Raw genomic sequence first — 20741 nt, 5'->3', positions numbered from 1 at the left:
TATCCAGTGTCGCTTTCGGTCAGTAACTTCCTCACTCAAAGAAGCCTGTTGTTATTTTCCCAAATTGGTTCCCCAGGATGCAACAGTCTGCCTCAGTGTGCACATATCTGTCCCACATTACATTACATTCTGTAGTTATCAAGCCTTGTAAATTCTGCATTCTAGTTAGATGTATGTAAATTCTGCATTCTAAGGTTCTTCTTGAATACTCTGTGAAACGCAAGCCAGAAATTTCCATTTATTTACAATTTCCCAATCTCCACCACCCTCCCTCACTTCCAATTGCACAAACACCAATGTTTCTTTGCCTGAGTTCAAGAATTGTATTTAGCAAGGTGGATCAATGTGGCACCATATCCCCAGGGAGCAGATTGAGATATGCAACTCGACACCATTGGTAGCAACAGGTTAATATTGTCTTTGCATTTAGAACAACCAAAGCTCTCTCAGGTGACTACCCCTAGGGGAAGACTCATGGTTCACTGCCTTTGATTAAATTCTTGGGAGCTTTCTGGCTCTATCCAGATCTGCCATTTGTCCTTGAGGAGCACGACAGTGTCTGGAAACTATGAATAACTGTTGCTACCTTCTCACAGGAAAAGACTCCCTGAAATCTGGCCCCTTGGCGATCAAGTCCGATGATGTTATGTTCAGAGAGATAAGAGTAATCCCAGACTTGTGCTGGACGGCTCATTCGACCATTTCAAGGATCAAGGTATTCTGCTGGTTAGGGAGCTAAGCCACTGATGAATTATGCATACAGTATGGAGAGCTTGACTTGGATTCAGAGATAAGTCACAGGAATGGCCAGAAGGTCACCTTAGAAGGAAGCTTTCTGTATTGGGCTTTTCTAAAGTGTGAAGACCCAGTCCCTACCCTGCAGAACTTTTGGTCTCACTGGAAGGACAGGTGTGAGTGACAGGCAGAAATGAGGCACATTCTAACTGGTGGGACTCTCTTACCGAGTCTGTTTCTAGGGTGGCCTGAGAGAGGTGGAGTAGTTGAGGAGACAAGGCTTGTCTCCTCTGCCAGCCACTACATCCCCCCAGATGGGGGGAAGAAGAGGAGACCTGAGAGGCCCTAACTAAGAATGCATACCTGGACTATGTCCAAGAATCCCTTCAGGGTCTGGGGATCTTCATGTTCCCTTGCACTGTCTTCAGGCATTGTGTGTGAGACTCAAGGCTTCCTTCTTCAGCCAAGGCAAATGCTCGCCTCTGTTAAGACTCGGACGAGAGGAAGTCCACCGAAGAAAGAGGCTGGCTGAGAAATAGAGAAACATGTGCACAGGATTTGGCTTTTATTCACCTTTTCATACATGTGTTCCTTTGGCTGGGTGTTTCCAGCCTGTGGTGGTATTTGCAGTTTTGGATTTCTACAGACAAAGACGCTTAAGTGTCTAGTGGCAGTGTAGGGAGGGGTGTGGCGCAGGGGGGGATGTGGGCCCAGTCCTGGCTGGCGCTTGGAACAATGTGAGTGGACAGATCCAGGACTCAAGGCGGGAAGCAGCCCCATTCCTCCCAAGGAGTCTGCCCATCGTGGCCTGGAAGTAAAGATGGGAAATGGGTCATCTTTTGAAAAGTTTGGCCAGGGGTGGTGGGCTAACATTGCTTTCCAGTGTAGGAGGGGGCTGGTTTTCTCATGCCTACTGAAGACAAGATGACGGTGGATTCAAACCTCAGCCTCAGGATTTGAGTAGATATCAAGGACAAGCTTGGGCTGTAGCGGTGTAGGGAGAGATCTCAGAGGGAACTAGAATCCATATGTCTGTTTGGGACGTGGTTCAGGGGCTCCTCACCAATATGCTCTTGGAAGTCTCTTTCCATCCCCAGGTCCCAGAAAGGGGTGGAACATGAGCTCCTGACTCTTGTCTTATGTCCTTGTACCACAGAAGTGTACCCTCAATGACCCTGCTCTGTCTAGTGGCTTAGAGAAGCAGATACGTGTTTCTAATGACACACAGTTTAGGTGTGTCCCAGGGACAGCCACCTCTGGCTACCTGTCCCATTCAGGCTTTCTTCAGGCTGCCTGGGCCTCCAGGATAAATGGGCCTTGTAGCTTCCTTCCTGCCTGAGGTCCCAAATACCCCAGAGGTGCCATAAACCCCGGGCAGCCAATAGATCAAGGTTTTCTTCACCTCCTCTGTGCCCTGCCTACTCTTGGCCCTGCTGCTTCCAGGCTCTGGTGTCCTCACTCCTGAATGTTGGCTGTTCTGTTCTAAGTGATCCAGCCCCTCTAGAGGTGCCATTCTAACCACCCTGCCCCCACCCAGTCCCCTCCATCCCTCCTCAGTTACCAGCGAGTGCTGCCGCTGGAAGCAGACCTCTTCGGTCCCCTCAGCTGGCCACTTCACTATAGCAAAGTCTGGCGGAAGCTGGCCTGCAGTGGATGTGTCTTTGCCTGCTTAGCCATGCAGGCAAGGCGGGGCACGGGGAGTCTAACAGCCAGACCAAAAAAAGGCTAATTTCCAGATGCAGATACAGTAAAAACAGCACTAGTTGTTGATTAGTGACCAGATGCTGAGCCATTCTAGACCCTGTCCGTGGCTGGGGATGGAGAGGAGGTACAACACCCAACAGAAAGAGGCTGGCTTCACCCCTGCGCTGATGACTCTCCTTGCCCTGGAGTCACTAAAAGTAATCCCATTGTTCACAGTGCAGTTTTGCTTTTCAAAGTATTCTAGGCAAGGCCAGCGATGTGGTCCCCATGTCTCAGGGAAATTACTGCACCGGGGCACAGGTTGTGAGCGACCGGTCACATGAGTTGGTCAGGGGAGAGCTGGGTCACATGGTCTCCACGGATCTCCCTTGGCATCACACCTGGGTTTCAGAGCCTCTCACTTTCTGGAGCAGCTCCAGACTGGTTTCTTCTTTCCACTCTCCTTGCATCATGCTAGCTCCTGGCCCTGCAGCGAGAACCTCCACACTGTGGGTCTCCGGGCCCCTTGATCAAGCTGATGTGAACTACAAGGACCTACCCCTGCAGTGGCAGTGGGCTACTTTTCAATATTCCAATTGATGATACTGCCACTTTTCTTCTGATAGAATCTTCTGGAATCCCTGACATAGTAATAGCAGAAAGACTTCCTGAGTTCTTCAGTGCTTCTCTTCCTGCAAATCACATCCATATTTTAAAATGCGTTCATTTCCACACTTATTCACTCCATGCCACTACACCTATGGATTGTCAGGCACTTATCTGAGGCAGATAGTTTTTGCTTCTATTTTAAATTGTCAACATAGGTAAGATTCTTCATTGGAAAACTGCTATAGCATCATATTACCCTTTCAGTCAAAAAGTCCTTCCTTATGTCTAACCGAATGAACTCCCTATTGCTACAATTCCAACTCACTTTTGTATCACCCATCTGGATTTTCCCAAACTCTACATCATTTTATCTGTATGATGCCCTTGGAGGTAGCTATTACTATTACTATTATTTGACAGATGGGAAAACTGAAGCTTGATCTGTGCCCATCCTAGGGTGGAGGCAGACCTCCTTTCAGAACTCTCCTGACATTCTAGAACTCTCCGAGCAATGCCCTGGGAAGGAGTCAGCAGATGCTGCTGCAGGGAGTGAGGGAGGGTGACTCTGAGCTTACCCTTGGCCCCAGTGAGTACCTTCCCTCTCTCATCTTGGCGTTGCTACCCTCACCATCTTTGGTGGCCCATGCCCTCCCGATTACCAATACTTGTCAAGGTTACCTGCAGGTACTGTGACTTTCTTAACCCTCATGATGATCTATATTATTGTGTTTATTTGGTTTCTTTTTTTTTAATTTTTTTTTAAATTTTTTTTTTTTCAACGTTTTTTATTTATTTTTGGGACAGAGAGAGACAGAGCATGAACAGGGGAGGGGCAGAGAGAGAGAGAGGGAGACACAGAATCGGAAACAGGCTCCAGGCTCCGAGCCATCAGCCCAGAGCCTGACGCGGGGCTCGAACTCACGGACCGCGAGATCGTGACCTGGCTGAAGTCGGACGCTTAACCGACTGCGCCACCCAGGCGCCCCTATTTGGTTTCTTTTTTATTTTATTATCTGTTCAGCTCTCTCCATCCCCCTGAATTTCGATCTTTTTCATACTATATCCCAAGTGCCTAGCACAGAGCCTAGTAAGTGATAGACTCTCAATAAATATTTTTTGACAGAGAGATAACAAGGAAGAATAAGAAAAGGAAGAACAAGCAAGAAGGACAGAAAGAAGGGAAACAATTGAGAGCCTGCCTTTTCCCCTCTGCCTTTCTGCCTTTCCTCCCTTACCATGGACATTGGAATTCATCCATTAAATGGGCCAAATCTTATGGGACTTGTGGTAGAAGGATCTAGAAGACTTGGACTCTCATCCCAGCTCTGCCTCCTATGAAACCTCCCTATGCCTCAGCTCCTCTCCTGTAAAACAGAATAATTATATCTACCTCACGGGGCCATGGTGAGGATAAAATAAAATAAAATTTTGCATTTCTGCAAAACCAGTTTCTGGCACATGGTAGATAGTCAGCAAAAGTTGTTCCCTTTCCCCTACAGTAACTTCAACCTTTTGACCTCAATCCTGCAAAGTAAAATCAAACCCTGCAGCATGCCTCCAACCACATAGGAGAGGCTATCTTCCCAGCTGGTATGAGGATCTTATAGAGAATATACCGCCAGCCTTCTGTCTGTGCCGAAAAAGTCACATTGGAACGGATGCATTTTAATGAGCTGCTTCTGGTAATTAAACCCAAGGGACATATATACCAGCTGAAACTACAGTAGGCTGAATTCTAACTTTCTAGCTCTGTGAACTTGGATTAATAACTCGGCTTCTCTGATCTTTGGTTTTCCCCTCTACACACTTGGAATAATAATGATGGTGGAACTATTAAGTGTGAGCATGGAGAGGGCCTGGAACGTAGTAAGGCCATAACGAAACTTTGTTTATTTATTTATTTATTTATTTATTTATTTATTGTTTTTAGATAGAGAGAGAATGAGAGAGAGAGTGCACAAGCTGTAGAAGGGGAGAGAGAGAGAGAGAGAGAATCTCAAGTAGGCTCTACGTCCAGCGTAGAGCCCACCGTAGGACTCCATCTCACAACCCTGAGATCATGACCTGAGCCGAAATCAGGAATCGGCTGCTTAACTGACTTAGCCGCCCAGGCACCCCTAGTAAGGTCTGTAAATGTTAGTTTATGTTGATCCATGGGTTAGAAGAAAAGCTACCCTCAAGACTAAACTAGATGCAAGAAAACTTCAAGGAACATTAATTAATTGCCAGTTACTTTTATACATCTTGTCTCTTTTCATCTCTGAATAACATGAAAAGATACAACCCCTTCCCATTCTCTTTCATTCATCAGTTCATTCATTCCACAAACACTAGCTGTAGCCAGAGAGATAACAGGTCGTTCTAATAGTGAAACACGGTTGTGTGTAGTTGACTTATTTAATGCTATTCTGGATATCTTTCCTTTCAGGGCTCAGCCCTAGATTGCACAATTCCTGAAGGAGAGGGGCTTTTCTCTGGTTGCTTCTGCTTGGCCAGTAGAGTACCCCCTGTCCTTGCTTCCAGTTGCCCTTGCCTGCTAATGGGAGCCATCATCCCAGGGCCTCACTGCAGGCTTGCACTCCGATGGCTCTTTCTATTTCAGCCACATTTTCTTCAGCTTCTCTGAGCCTTTGCACATGGTTCAGCTGCTTTTTCACTCTTAAAACCTCCAAACCCAAGACCAAGTAAACCGATGCTAAAAACAGGCATTTTTTTTTTATCCCATAAATGAGTTCTCAAAAACACATGCATTTCTTATACACATTTCCAAGCACAGTATTGAGTTCATAATACATGAGATATATGTGCCACTACACATTGTAGAAAACCTAAGCTTAACTTTGAAAGATGAGAGAACAAAAGCCCACAAATGCATGCAATGCTTGTGAACATTCGAGATCTCCCTGCTACCTATCGGCGTAGGCGTTTATGAATTTACCACGTGTCATTTTCATGCCATCGCTGGATGTTTATTTGGTCATTAGTTGGGTGAGAAAATAAAAAATGTGTTCAGCTGTAACTTGGAGGAAAATAACTTCTCTTTCCCTCTCTCTCTCACATGCACAGCCCAGTGGGGGCCTTGGATATTAAGTGGTGAACAGATCAGAGCAAGTCCTCACACTGTTCTTTCAGCCAGGGGAAGACACAGGCTTTCACTCACTTAAGAAATATTTCTTTTATTATTTATTTAAAAATTAAAAAAAATATTTGTTTATTTTTGAGAGAGAGAGGGAGACAGAGCATGAGCAGGGGAGGGGCAGAGAGAGAGGGAGACACAGAATCTAAAGGAGGCTCCAGGCTCTGAGCTGTCAGTACACAGCCTGATGCAGGGCTCAAACTCACGAACCGTGAGATCATGACCTGAGCTGAAGTCAGATGCTTAACCAACTGAGCCACCCAGGTGCCCCTCAAGAAATGGTCCTTGTGTTCCCACTATGGATCTAGGTGCTGGGGATTCAGAGGAGAACGAGGCAGGCTGCTCTCTGGGAGTGAATGTTCTAGCAGAGGCGAGATAGGAGGTAAACATGTAGGAAAGAGGGAAACAAACAAGATGCCATCTGTAGTGACAAGATGGGAAGAAGTGAAAGCGGAATGGGGTGGCAGTGATATGAGGGGGTGCTGGGGAGAATGGCAGAGTCTGGGTCATATAGAGCCTTGAGGTCATAAGGACGAGAGGAAGGCGAGAGAGGCTTTAGCAGGGTGGTAACTTGATCTGATTTACACCATTAACACCTCACTCTGATGGTGGGGAATGTATCATGGGGAAGAGGGAGAGATAGCACAGAGATCCTATAGCCCCCTCAAGAACTTACGTGGTTTGGACAACAGGGTTGGGGTGAAGAAGACAGACAGGTTCTGAACATGGTTTGTCAAAAGAGCAGACAAGGCTGGCTGATGAATCATGCTGGCGCAGGGATGACAGAAAGGGAAAGGATCAAGACTGAATCAAGGCTTTGCTTGAAGTAGTGGGTGGTTGTACCATTGACAGAGCTGAGGAAGTCCCCGATTAAGAAAAATAAATGTAACGTAGGTCGTATCAGGTGCTAAGAAGGAAAAGAGGAGGGTGCTAGGAAAATGTTTTTGGAGAATTCTCAACCCAAGATGACTGTCCCCAGGTATGATGTCCTGGTACATGGTTGGGGGAAGGTGCACTTTTCACCCCCAGCCCAATGGTCATGGGCAATGAACCTCTGCTAAGAGCTTCTAGAGAAAGGATTGTGCCAGGCGCATCACCAAGGCCCATGCTGCAGCTGCTGCTGTATCTGGAAATCTGTAATGCTAACCTCAGAGGGGATTCAATTGGTTTGGCACAATTACATCTCCATGGTCTAATCCAATTTCATCAATTTATGGCCAGTTTTTTTTCTTCTGTTCCTCAGCCTTTTCTCTCCTTTGTTAATTTTCCCCTAGAAGCCAGACAGACAATGTCTCCTCCTTCTGGGTCTCAGGTATGCAAAAATACGCCATATCAGTCCTCTTTAAAGCATCCCAGAGCCCCTGTCACCCCCTCCTAGAGGTTCTGGTGGGAGGCCCTTTTAGATGAGCCAGTGGGGACAGAGACGTGGGAGGCAGAAGAATGTTACCCGAGGCCTGGCATCTCCCCCCAGGCAAGACTGCATGGCCTTCCCAGCATTTCCTGTGCAGCTCATACAGACACTTCCGAGCTGGTCCTGGAGCCAGCCGCCTGCTCAGATCCAGACTGGGAATTAAAATTATCCCCCAAATGCCAACTCAACCTTTGGCTGCCTCTTCACCAGGAGTCCTCGGCCCTCCATGCAAAGGAACCCAACATTATGAAGTTTTTAATGTACTGGACCCTCTGCTGGGTGTCCTGACACTGATTCCTGCCTCAGCGTTGGGAAACTGGTATTCCTAGTTCCATTTTTTAATGGTGAACACTTGGGTTCTGAGAAGCAAATTAATTTATTCTTGCTGACAAGTGGAAGGAGTGGAGTCCAGGACAAGGCCTACACCCCCCTTACGGCCCGCCCCTTCACAACCTTCAGGACGCCTGTTGGACCCCATCTTTGCTTTGCCCACCCCACCCGCTGGACTTTTGGGATGATGTTCTCAGTCTTAGTGCTGCCCACGGCTCTGACCTCATACCCTCTGGGTGCCCGGCAGCGAGCATTGCGGTCAGTGCTAAGCCCTGGAGTCAATCTCTTTGTCATTCCTAGTGGTCTTCCTCTTGTCTCCTCCATCTTGACTGGCGCAGCACAGGGGAGACTTGGCGACATGAGTCGGGGAAGGACGAAAATAATGGTGGCAATACCCATCACTGAAAATGGGGACAGCTATCGGGAGTCTGGTGGGCATATGGATGGACAAGAACCAGAAAACAGTGGCTTTGGCTGGAGGGTATACCATTCAGCAGAGTCATAAGACCGACACATCAAAAAGAGAAAAAGACACAGAGAGAGAAGGAAAACAAGCAAACATAAACAACTCATGATGAACTCTAAGATCTTTACTGTTCCTCAACTCTTCTTAGTGACTTTTCTTTCTTTTTTGTTTTCCAGGTTTAATGAATTACGTGGGGACACCGGCCATATAAAAACACAGGCAGGCACTCAGTCTTGGACCAGTCAACCACGGAGTTGGAATTCAGGTCTGACCCAGGACCACGGGTTCCAAGGCGAGAGACTCTGGGGCACCTGCACGCACTCTCCAGGTAGACTGGCGTTGTTGCTTTTCACAGGAATCAGTGCTCATAATAGGACACGGGCTATATTTCAGTCCCCCACCCCCAACCTCATGTATTTATGATACTTGGTAAGATCAGCTCTGGTCCTGATATTGTATCATCAAACAGGTCATTATGGTCTATATTAATCCAGGTGAGGATTTTTTTTTATTTTAAGGCAGGCAACTGAAAATAGAAACAGGGTGGACTGATACATTCTTTCTTGCTCTTTTTTTTTTAAGTTTATGTATTTATTTTGAGAGAGAGAAAGGGGGAGGGAGGGGCAGAGAGAGAGAGAGAGAGACTGGGAAAGAGAGAATCCCAAGCAGGCTCCATGCTGTCAGCATGGGGCATGATGCAGGGCTCAAACACACATGAGATCATGACCTGAGCCAAAATCAAGAGTCAGACACTAAAGACACTTACCCAACCCAGGCGCCTCTCTTGGTCTTGACAGTGGTGCTTGTTCAAGAAGGGTGCAAGGGAAACCCAGCCCTGCCTTTGAGAAAGGGGTCGACCTCTGGGAACACACAGTGGGTAGTTTTTTGTCATTCCCCTGAGAGGCTGTGAGTCCGGGCTCCACACGGCTCTGCCCTCAGCAGTCACCCACAGAAGCAGCGAGGACACCGCCCCCCCGGCCCTGAGCCAGTCATGCTCCATATCCCCTTCTTCTCTCTCTTTGGTGTGTGGGGGAGTAGGGGGAAGGAATGATATGGAGGGACTTGGGGGCAAGGAGGGGCTTTAAATGGTCGCATGGGATTCTGGCTTGTCTGTGAGGTAGTACTGAGTTTCCAGAGAGGTCATTGTAAATGAGACTTGAGTTATTAATGTTGCTGGCTCCAGGAATCAAAAAAAAGGGGAGGGGGGCAAGAGGACAAGCAAGTGATGAGGAGCATGTGAGCATGGGGGGTTGCAATGAGGCCGGATGGTGTTAGCACAGAGTGAGGTCAAGGCCACCTCTGGGCATCCCTTCAGATAGCCTGGGAGTCCATGGACCTGCCTGCTTTGGGGAACCATAGATCTGGCTCCCCATCACATGAATTTAGCCTGAACTCCAGGCCTGGGATACGTGAGGAGCAAGTGGGCAGAGCTGAGATGGCCCTTCACCCCGGATCTGCCAGGTCAGGGTCATACCGTGTGCGGTTCTCAGTCCCGGGAAGCCCAGGTGAGGATGGGCGAGCCGGAGGCACCCATGCTCTGCCTCAACCACTCCACCCATCACCACCTGGCCAGGGTGGGGAAGAAAAATTTCTCCCCCAGATAAGGGGAAAAGAGACATCTCTCCACATTCTAGTAGAGATTCTATGTTAGGAGCGAGGGGAAGCACGAAAATCTCCCTGTACCTCCAGGCTCTTGTGACCAAGAAAATCATTTTGATGGTAGGGCCTCCAAAATCACAGCGACGACCTGCTGCAGGAGGGAGGTGCCACCTCCAGCCCAAGCCCCAGAAAAGGCCCTGGGGTAGCGCTTCTGGATACAATCCACCCACTTCAAGTATGCCATGGTGGTTGGCTTAGTATGTTCACCAAGCTGTGCAACTCTCACCACGTCAATGTTAGAGCATCGTCATCCCCACAGAAAGAAAGTCCATAGTCAATGTTGGAACATCGTCATCCCCACAGAAAGTCCATACCCGTTGGCAGCCATTCCTCTCCACCTGCTACCCTGCAACTCCCAATCCGACTTTCTCTCTCCACGGATTTGCCAACTCTAGACATTTGTACAAGCACAGTGCTTTCAAGATTCTTCCTTGTTGTAGCATGCATTAGTACTTCCCTCCTTTTTTATGGCCGAACAATATTTCATTGGATGGCTGTGCCCTGTTTCTCTTATTGATTCATCGGTTGAGTGACACCTGGGTTGTCTCCACTTTCTGGCTACTGTGACGAACGCTGGTATAAACATTCGTGTGCAAGTTTTCATGGATGCAGTGTATTTTCCCTTTAATCCCCATGACAACAAATGGGCATCATATTCCTGATTTAGTAGGAAAAGCCGCAGCTCAGAGGTGAAGTGACAACTTTGGAGACAGAGAAGCTTCTTTCGATTTGGTCTGATCATGACAGGAGGACAAGTAAGAGGAAATAAGGTGGGGCTCCACCTTGCTTTTCCAGGTCATTATACACACCATTGAGTAAAAAGAAATGGCAGGAATGAGAGAAAGTGCGTCAGCAGGTCCGCTGTGGGCTCCACTGGCCTTCTTTTGGGAGGCAGGTCTCGATGAGAGCCTCAAGCTTGCCCTGCCCTGGCGCGGTTCTAAGGTCTGGGAAACGTCCCCCCTTTCCCAATCGCCTCCTTGTTTCGGTGGCAGACAAGAGGAGCAGTCAAGAGTGGCTCAAAACAACTGCTGGGGTAGCGCATTAGGCTTGTGAGGACTCAGGTGGGACGTCTGTGCAGCAGTGCCCATTTTGAGAAGGTTCCTGAGGTGAGCTCTGCCCGGTCCCGGGAAGAGCCCCAAAGAGAGGAACTCAGCATGGGCCCAGGGGTGGCTCTATGGCATGGAACAAAAGGGTCACAGAGGCTGCTGGCTCTGCTTGTCTCTGCCCCCAGGGCTTTCCCAGAAAGTACTTGGACCTGGGAGTGTGGGTGACGTGCCGCCCCATTAATGTGGCTCCGATGGCTAGTTGGAACCCAAGCCAAAGCTGGTAATCATTGACCCTCAGAGGCTCCCTGGGGCACAGCAGTAGAATCAACAGGAACACTGGCTCTCCGGCTAATCCCCTGCTCTGTGGTTTATCCTAGAGGCTTGCCCTTCTCATCACCTTTCTAGGACGCATGATGTTCTTGTAGCCTGGACCCTGGTGTAGAGAAACCCAGCATTAAAGGCATTGAAGATAATGACGCGACTGGGTCTGTCAATCTGCCGGCTGTAACTTGAAAGGAAATTAGTGTTGAGATGCTAGCACTGCGGGTGTGAACAGCTTGATCCCTTTCCATAGCCCAGTGTCGTCCAAGCCCTTTCCAGCCATTTGCAAGATTGATACGAATGGCCCCATTTCTTTGATGAGGAAATCGACACACCGAGAGGCTAGGCAGTACCCAGGGTTCGAGCTAGTAAGTGACCGACACCAGATCCAAACCCCACATACTGACTTCTTAAATCCTTCCTGGGAGTCACTTGATGCAGCTCTGATAGGGAAACAAACATAAGCTAGAATGTGAGACCAGAAGGCATCCAAAGTTCCCTCCAAACTCAAGAACCTGGTATTCTTTTTTTTTTTAAGTTTTTTTTTTAATGTTTGTTTATTTTTGAGAGAGAGAGACAGAGCACGAGCAGGGGAACAGCAGAGAGAGAGGGGGAGACAGGATCCGAAGCAGGCTCCAGGCTTCGAGCTGTCAGCACAGAACCCGATGCAGGGTTTGAACTCACAAACCGCAAGATTGTGACCTAAGCCGAAGTCGGACACTTAACGGACTGAACCACCCAGGCGCCCCCAAGAACATGGTGTTTTGTCTCTTGTCTTTTGCATGTCTATCAGAGCTGGGTTATACCAACATGATACCCCTTACCTTGGGGACAGAGTCATGAATTCTAGTCCCCAAGTGGCATTACTCAGGTATTAGTTGAATTAGTCCCCTAATTTTAAATTGCCATTTGGAATTCTATAGGTTTTCTTAAAAATGAAGTGCACTTTCTTGCTGCAGACGCTCAGGAAAGTATGTTCAGAGCTTACAGACTACACGGAATTTATTCGTTTCTGGGCTGGAAAGACAGTTGATGTAATTAAACCGCAGGGAACTAAAAGGGTCAGATTAATGAGAGAATTCCCACACTAATAACAGTGTGGGATGAAAAGATGAAATTTAAGAATTATTTCATTCTGGATGTGTCTAGTTTGCAGAAAAACAAACTCCTCCCAACACATCCCTTTACAAGATAAACATGTGAGAGGGTGATTATTTTATCTGCCAAAATCATTCTTCACTTTATAAATTATTCCGTGAAGGATTCCTTTAAATATCTAATATCCTAATGCATATGTGATACGACTTACTGTTTATAAGCGATTTCTGTTCTCATACCATCTTCCGAGAACACCATAGAATTGGTTCCAGGATAAGATTACCTGTCAAGACATGGACAGAGACATTTGCCCTGTCATGGAGTTCTTTTGAATCGTAATGAGGCTAAAAAGGCCATGAGACTAGAAAGGTCTTTGGATTGTTGTGTGAATTCAGTTTTCTGTCACAGGTTCACTAGAAACTGGATTCAACAGGTAATGTAGCAGCACTCAAGAGGTCCGGCCTGCGTGCACAGCAGGAGTCTTAGAACCAATTCATCTGCCCATTCCTTTGTGGTGAAGTCCCATCTGTTCCTGGGAGAGACGGACCCAGGAGTCTCTAGGGATCTGTCCTCTCTCTCCAGACGATAACCATATTTGCTGTGTTTCACTAGGTGTCTTCCCTGCTGTGATTCCACCCCAATCCAGCGTGCGTCCCGATAGAGGCAGGTCGGCATATTCCACGCCCAAACCCGGGCCAGCTCTGTTGGCCACAGCAGGTTTCAGTTATACGTGAAGCTTTGAAAATCGTCTCCTTGCACCTCTTCACACAGAGGCAGGTGGCATGGACTTCTCTGTGAACAAGCCAGCGAACCACCCAGGCTAGAAGAAACTAGATAAAGGTTTGGTTATGAGGAGCATGAGGCCACAAGGCCGGATCATCTGCCCTGTCCTGGTGCTGTGGAGACAGAGTCCTGCCATTAGCGGCGTTAGGCTCTGTTACCCTCCCCACATCCCCTTCTGGAAAGTAAGCACTTTGAGCCATTCACACCTCACTGTATTGATTTATCTCCTTGGCAAATACTTACTGAGCATCTACTGTAGGCTGGCACTGAGCCAGGAGGCACTGGGGATATAGCAGGAGAGGAGATGGAGGGGGTCACTGCCTCCAAAGCAGCATAAAAGTAAACGCGTAGGTTAAAATGACTGTAAATACTACCCCCAAAAGTCAAGAGTGCAATCGACTATCGCAAGGGGGAGGGAACCTGATTTAAATGGGGAGGGGCTTGGCCAGGGACTCTTCCCTCTTTGAGAGACGGACATTTATGTTTCTTTCTGAAACCAGGTAGTCAGTCTGGGGTTTGGAGGAGGGAGAGCAGAGAGCCAGGTGCTCCCAGCAGGGGAAACAGCACATGAGGCCAGATCGGAAAGGTGAAGTGACTTGCCCCCATTTCTGTAGTTGGTGTGAGGCAGAGCCGGCTGCCCAATGTCTCCTTCTGTGTCTGTATCCCCGGCTGTTGCCTAGGCGTGCCCATGGCACTCAGTGAGTGTCGTTGAACCGACCGACTCCGAGGCCAGGGTGCCTGGCCCTCCTGCTCGAGCAGTGAGGACCCAAGGTTCGACTCACCATCACTGGCAGATTCTCCTCTTCCAGTGGGGAGGAAGCTCCCTAGCCTCCCTCACTAGCCGTCACTCCCAACGAACCTCTGACCATGGAAGATGAAATGGCCGCACCCTGTGGAGATCCAGAAATATCTCCAGGCGGAAGATGGCGTTGCCATAACTCAGGCCACCGCCTACAGTTAGCTCAAGCTAGGACAATCTAGAGATTAGGACAATCTCTAGAAGCTTCCAAAGAAAGCGCGATGCTTGACAACACATCTTCAGCAGCTTCCACGGTTGTGTCCTAATCACTTTGGCATCATGACCTTTCTGAACTCCTTCTGGCGTTATGAGGTCCTTCTGGTGACATTGGGGTGCGTGGCCTTCTCCCCCAACATGCACTATCAGATCCAGTCCAGTTGAGCCTGGACCCTCTCCATGGGGGCCCCCATGGCGTCACACATACTCTGCCTCCCTCAACTTTTCTGGTGCTTTGGCCCATGCTCTTTCTTGTCCCTGGAAACCTGTCCCCAGTCCGCCAACCCAAACCTTCAGGTTTTGTGTCTTCCAAAAAGGTTTTGTCTCTTGCTGGTTCTTACCTTCTATGTGCTTTCTGCATTAGGCAAGGAAACATGTGGAAAATCACCATGCCTGGTGCAAAGTAAGTAGGTGCCGAATAAATGCGTGCCTTCCCTCTGCCTTGTTCAGTAACTATTTTGAGTATGCCACTGGGCTTAAAAGCAAGGGCTTCTCAATCAGGCAGAGCTACGTTCTTCTAATCTTTGCTCTTTGGGCTTTTTGCTTTGTGACCTTGAGGCAGCTTGCTTAACTTCTCTGAACCTCAGTTCCCCATCTCGTAGGGTTATGATGAGAATCAAATAGTAACATGCACGTAAAAGATTTCACTCTTGTGCCGGCGCCGACATTGTAGGCTTTCTGGGCCCCACAGTTTCACGGCTCCAACGGGGCACCATCTGCATCATGCTCTAGAGGGCGCTGTTCACACAGAATGCAGGAGAGGCGGTCAACAGGATCCTAAAGCCCTCCATGATGTCTTAACAGCCATTTCCCACTCCCTCTCGGGAGACTTTTCTCAGCCCTAGTCTTTCTCTTCATTCAGTTTGAGCTGTGCAGCTTCGTTTTCACCTTGACTTCCTCTGTTAGCTGTGGCTCAGTCCCCTCATACCCGATGCCTTCTTGGTAAAGAGCTGAAATCTGTGAAGTTTAGAAGAGAAGAATTCTTAGAAAAACCTCCGGCACAGAAACCAAGTAGATCCACCTGTGTGGCTGTGAGTTTCTCTTATCTTCTAGTGCTTTCTCACTCTGCTGTCGCCACTCCTCGCAGCCCCCAGGGGTGCGTTGCTCTTTCTTCAAAACTGAGCCAGCCAGAGATGAAGTGCCTCCTTTTGGTCCTTCTCTGCAGAGCTGAGACATGCTGACATTTCCTAAATACCTGAAGTTGCAGTGACAAAGAACAACAAGGAAGCAGTATTGAAAGTACACACAGAATAAGCGTCTAGCTTCCAAAGCATAGGTTTCCGACTCCAAGGCAAATGCACGCCGTCACCAGAGACTGGTAAGACCCGCAGATGTCTTGCTTGCGTCCAGCTTCACTAGCTCCCGGGCTGACTGGATTAGTGGGAACATCACACCTCTTGACACTTGCTGCTAGGACCCAATCCAGATGCCATGAAAAAATACAGGTTTTTGCGGTGAGAGTGTAAGGATCTTAGGACGACCAATTGTCGTGGTGAATAAGGTAGCTAGATAGAATTTAAAAGCGGCACCTGAAACTTTTAACTCCTTTTAGTGACTTTGGGTATTTCAATTTGGTTATTTCCTTGATTCTGCACATCCGGATACAAAAGCAAACAAATGTGTAAAGTGACCATATGGCTTGTAATATGGCCTATGACTTCTTAGCTATACCTTTTCTTCTGTGCGTTTTTCTGTCCTTTGGTGGTGTCAGTGCCTTCCAGCCGAAGAGTGCCAGGAACATCCCTGTAGTTGAACAAGCTGGTTTTTTGCAACTAGTGAGAACACAGACCATGAATTGTGGGAAGCCTCGTGGAGTGCTAGAAAGTACTTAAATAAGGGGCACCTGCATGGCTCAGTCGATTAAGCGTCTGACTTCGGCTCAGGTCATGATCTCACGTCATGCCCCACGTCGAGCTCACTGCTCTCAGTGCAGAGCCTGCTTTGGACCCTCTGTCCCCTTCTCTCTCTGCCCTCCCCCACCTCGCACATGCTCTCTCTCTCTCTCTCAAAAATAAACATTAAAAAATTAAAAAAAGAAGAAGAAGAAAATACTTAAATAAGATATAGGCTAGTTTAAGCAATTTGGGGAAGTTTTAAAGAAGTAACACTTTGCTCTGGGTTAGATGCTAGGAACTCAGAGTAATGTTATGGTTGAATATGTCAGTAAATCTTATCATCTAGAAGCGGGGGGTGGGGGGGAAGACGGGTGTGCAGCCCAAGTTGTTATTGGTGAAGAAGCAGTGATCACTTCTATTAGCCAGGACTAGGGGGATTGGGGTCATTTTTGTGGTTTGGACAATGTTCAGACGTGATTATGGAGTCGCCCTGTGTGATGCTGATGTTTCGAGAAACTGTTTGCGTTCACCCGAACACAAAGCCCTCCCTGGGAGAGCCAGGACCCAGCTCCCAGAAGCCAGGGCTGCTATTCTCCTTTGCAGTGGGCATATGTGCACGTATTCAGTAGTACGATCAAGTCCTAGTCAAGGTCTGTGGTGGGAGAAGGACAGCGCCACCCCCGGTACCACTCTTGGGGATATCTGGGTAGGCTTGTTAAGAATAATTATCATTCCTTCTATTCTCTTTCCACCTCTGCAAGGTAAGGCTTCTTCCCTGGTTATAGACAAATCCTTTATTCATTCATTCATTCATTCATTCATTCATTTAATTTTAGAGAGAGAAAGAGAGAGTGCAAACAAGAGGGGCAGAGAGGGAGAGAGAGAGGGAGAGAGAGAGAGAGAGAGAGAGAGAGAGAGAGAGAGAGAGAATCCCAAGCTGGCTGCACACTCAGCGCAGAGCTTGATGTGGGGCTCGAGCCCACATCATGACCCTGCAATCATGACCTGAGCCCAAATCAAGAGTCAGACGCTCAACCAAATGAGCCACCTAGGCACCTCAGACAAACCCTTTATAAAAGCATGTTCGCTATTCCCAGGTTTTCGGTTCCACGTGGGAAGATGGGCTCTGGAGCCAGTACAGTTCATAGGCATTGATGCATTGGCCGAACCTTTGTCTCTTTCCTGGAAGCCTTTGCCTTCCCCTGGCTGCTGTCTCTAATATAGCCCATTTTAACTCCACACAGCATAGACTTCGCGTGGCCTGGGTCAGTGACACCTCGTTAAACTGTTACACACATTTACATTTGTAGACTAATAGTAACAGTTCTTACTATTTATTGCCTAACCGCTGCATTCTGGAAACTTTGGAACTCTATGTATGGATGACATTTAAAACGCACTGCAACCTTTGAAAGTATATTTTAGCAGCCATTTCAGAAGTGAGGAAACTGAGGCTCAGAAAGACTAAGTGGCTTTCTCAGGTCACCTGGTCATTAAGTGGCAGAGCTGGGATTCAGTCCATGTCTGTGTGTACCCAAGCTGGAGTTCCTTCCACCTGCCACGCTGCCTTTGGTTATCACCTGTGCCGGGAACATCCTGGACCAGGTTCTCCCATCCTTTCTTGGTCCCCATGCCTGGCACACCTCTGCAGTTATTCAGATAATGCTACTGGACCAGCTGGCTCCAGAAATGTCTACAGAACACGGTGTCCTTTATGAGATCACCGATACCCTCAGATCTTGTGGTCCCCTGGCTCTTGTTCCCACAATCTTTTCGTTGGAAGGAGCCAGGCACCCAGGAAGGCCTGTGCTGCATTCTCACCCTGGACACAAGCAGACTTACGGCTTCACGGTGGGCAGGGTCTGGGAGGACCTTTACCCCAAAGGAAAGGTGAGGTGTTCCTGAAGAGCACTCCTTAAAAAAAAAAAATATTGATTTATTTTGATAGAGACAGAGACAGAGAGACAGAGAGATCACAAACAGGGGAGGGGCAGAGAGAGAGAGGGAGAGAGAAAGAGAGAGAGAGACAGAGAATCCCAAGCAGGCTCCACGCTCTCAGCACAGAGCTCGACGGGAGGCTGAATCTCAGGAACCATGAGATCATGACCTGAACTGAAATCAAATGTGGGACACTTAATCGACAGAGCTACCCAGGCGCCCGCTGAAGTGCATTCCTGAGTCCAGCCTGGAATGTTGAGGTTCAGGTATCCTTCTACATGCCATGAGGCCAGGAGGATTGGTTTGTACCGGTGTGCCAAGGTCTATTTGAGAAGAGCCCACGTTGACCCCAAGTGAGCTGCCTGATGGTGCTAAAGACAGACATCAGCAGTAACCCTTCCTGGAATTATGGAACGAAAGGGAAACCACCCTCTGTCTCCAATAGGTTCTGCATAGGAAAGGGGTAGTCCGGGAGCCAGATGATTCAGTCAGGGCCCTGAGTGTTTGCAGACCCAGCTGGGTGGCTATCCTACAATAGCTTGAGATCACTTTCATAGAAAACAGGAAGTTCTCTGTAGTAGCGGTTAAGTGCAACATACCTTAGCAAAGGTGTGTGGAAGAGTGTTTAGGTTTGATGTCCAACCTGTTGGGTCTCCTCTTTGGTGGCTGCTTTAAACCCCTGTCCTCAGCCCTTTCAGAGCAGCAAACATGCCACACTGCGATTATTCAATCTGTGAGCAACTTGAGGGCAGGGACTGTTGTCATTAACTCTTCTGTTTCCTAGCAGAGCACCTGATACATAGCACACGTTCAATAAATGGAGCGTTTGCTTGATTATGTTAATGAAGGAGGCTGCGACTTTGTCCCATAATCCCACTCCGCACCTTGCTCTCATAGGTCCTCAGCAATGTTTGTTGATTCAGTTGACTCTTGGCTTAAACAAAGCAGTAAATTCTCATGGACACTTGAATTTCTCCTCCACTGCCGTTGCAAAGGAACTACAGAAAATCGTTTGACTTCCGCTCTCAGGACCCATAACTCATAAGTTCTACCTCTAACATAAAACCTCGCTTCTCAGAAACGTTCCTCGGTGGGATTAAGGCAGTGAGAGGTTTGATGAAAAGGCAGACTAGAGTAAATGTTTTATCATTTCTCTTTAGGAATGATGACCTTTGTGATTCAAGTAGGAGGCAGTGAAAGCAAAGTTTTGCTCTCCCACCTCTGATATTGTGGCTGCCAAAACGCGTGGGGGTGGGGGCGGGGGCGGGGGTGAGGGGAGACAAGGAGGTGGTGTGAAAAGTCCCCTAGGAAGCTCCAGGTCCTTACTGGCTTGTTCTCAGGTGGATCCCTCCAAAAGAACGGCTTCTGTATCCATTCTTGGAACGTCACTAAGGAGCGCACACCGTGGGTACCTTGCTTAAGGTGACCGGAGTTTTGGTTGGTGTGGGTACCGCATGCAAATGGATTGGGCACTTTTATGGACAAAAAAGAGATCCGGGAGGAAAAGATGTTTATTTCCAGGAATTTGAAGGGCTCTTAAACAGAAGAGACTTCAGACTTATTTGGTGTTATGGTGAGTTGTCACTGAAGTGGAACTAGACCAGTGGTCTTCGTAACGGTTAGCCATCCCGGGTTACAATGAAAATATCTCTTGTGGCGCTCCGCCAGTGAGTGTGTGGACCCTTGCTTGCCTTTCCCGGCACCTCTTTCCATCCCTCCACTCTCTCTTTCTTCTGTTGCTTCTTCCAGGGTCACACACAATTACAGTGCAGTTGGTTAGTACTACGCCCACAGGTACGTCTCCTCTAAAACATCCCAGAGGGGGACCCATATAGCCAACCCACTGGTTTTATGCGTGGGTTGATGAATTTCTTTATCACCGCTCAACAAATACTTACAGTTCCTACCACATGCAAGTCTAACACCATGCTCAGGCCTTGCCCAGGAGAGCACGTCTCTGCCTCTCAGATAAAAAGCTGCCCAGACCATTCCCACGATTTCTCATCGTGGCGTCTCCCACCCCCCCGCTTGACTGGAAGCTTCTTCACAGTGACAAAGACTGCCCGTTTGGTAAACGATTGTGTGCGTCTCTAATGTCCAGCACAGAGCCTGGCATAGCAACACAACATTGTTGAATGATGATAGATAAATACATTAATGTATGCAAAAAGGCAACGAGTCTTCTGTCAGTTGAAGGATTTTGCAGAGGCTGACTACCCATCCAACAGAGATCTTTTAGAAAAGATGTTCCTCTTGGGCACATACGCACCACCCCACCCCACATCGTAATTGCTGACTTACTGAGCTCACTTCCCCATTTGCCTGTGAGCACCTCGAGAATGGGAACAGAGTCCTATTTGTTTTTGAAACCCTACACAGTAAACATAGCCCCAACGTTTGGAAAGTGTACAAAAAGTCTATTTTCTGAGAATGGACTCTTTACAGAACAAGCATACTGGAGCCCTGAAGGGAAAAAAAAAATGGCAATAATATAATTCACCTGCCCTACCAGGCCACTAAGAGTACCTTGGTAAATATTAGCCAATGCACAGCCCTTTGCTTGCTGTTAAGATTTACTGATTTCGACAGAAAGTAACTTAAAAACTGTACATGTTATACAACCCAGACACCAGGGCCGGTCTCTAACCACCCAATAGTATGACAAATACATATTGG

The 20741-nt window shown here is 48.0% G+C and overlaps 1 protein-coding gene across 1 annotated transcript in view; it reads left to right on the top strand.

The window, feature by feature from the left end:
• The window catches only part of KCNJ1 (potassium inwardly rectifying channel subfamily J member 1), a 29678-nt gene that overhangs the window by 3442 nt on the left and 5495 nt on the right, over positions 1-20741 (top strand). The window contains exon 2 of the mRNA XM_058687301.1: positions 8547-8698. The gene's annotated coding sequence lies outside the window, so the exon portion shown is untranslated. The remainder of the gene's footprint in view (positions 1-8546; positions 8699-20741) is intronic.

This window comes from Neofelis nebulosa, chromosome 10 (assembly GCF_028018385.1).
Source record: "Neofelis nebulosa isolate mNeoNeb1 chromosome 10, mNeoNeb1.pri, whole genome shotgun sequence".
In the NCBI taxonomy this organism is placed as follows: Eukaryota; Metazoa; Chordata; class Mammalia; order Carnivora; family Felidae; genus Neofelis; species Neofelis nebulosa.
The sequence above is the reverse complement of the archived record's forward strand: the minus strand, read 5'-3'. Positions and strand labels throughout refer to the sequence as shown.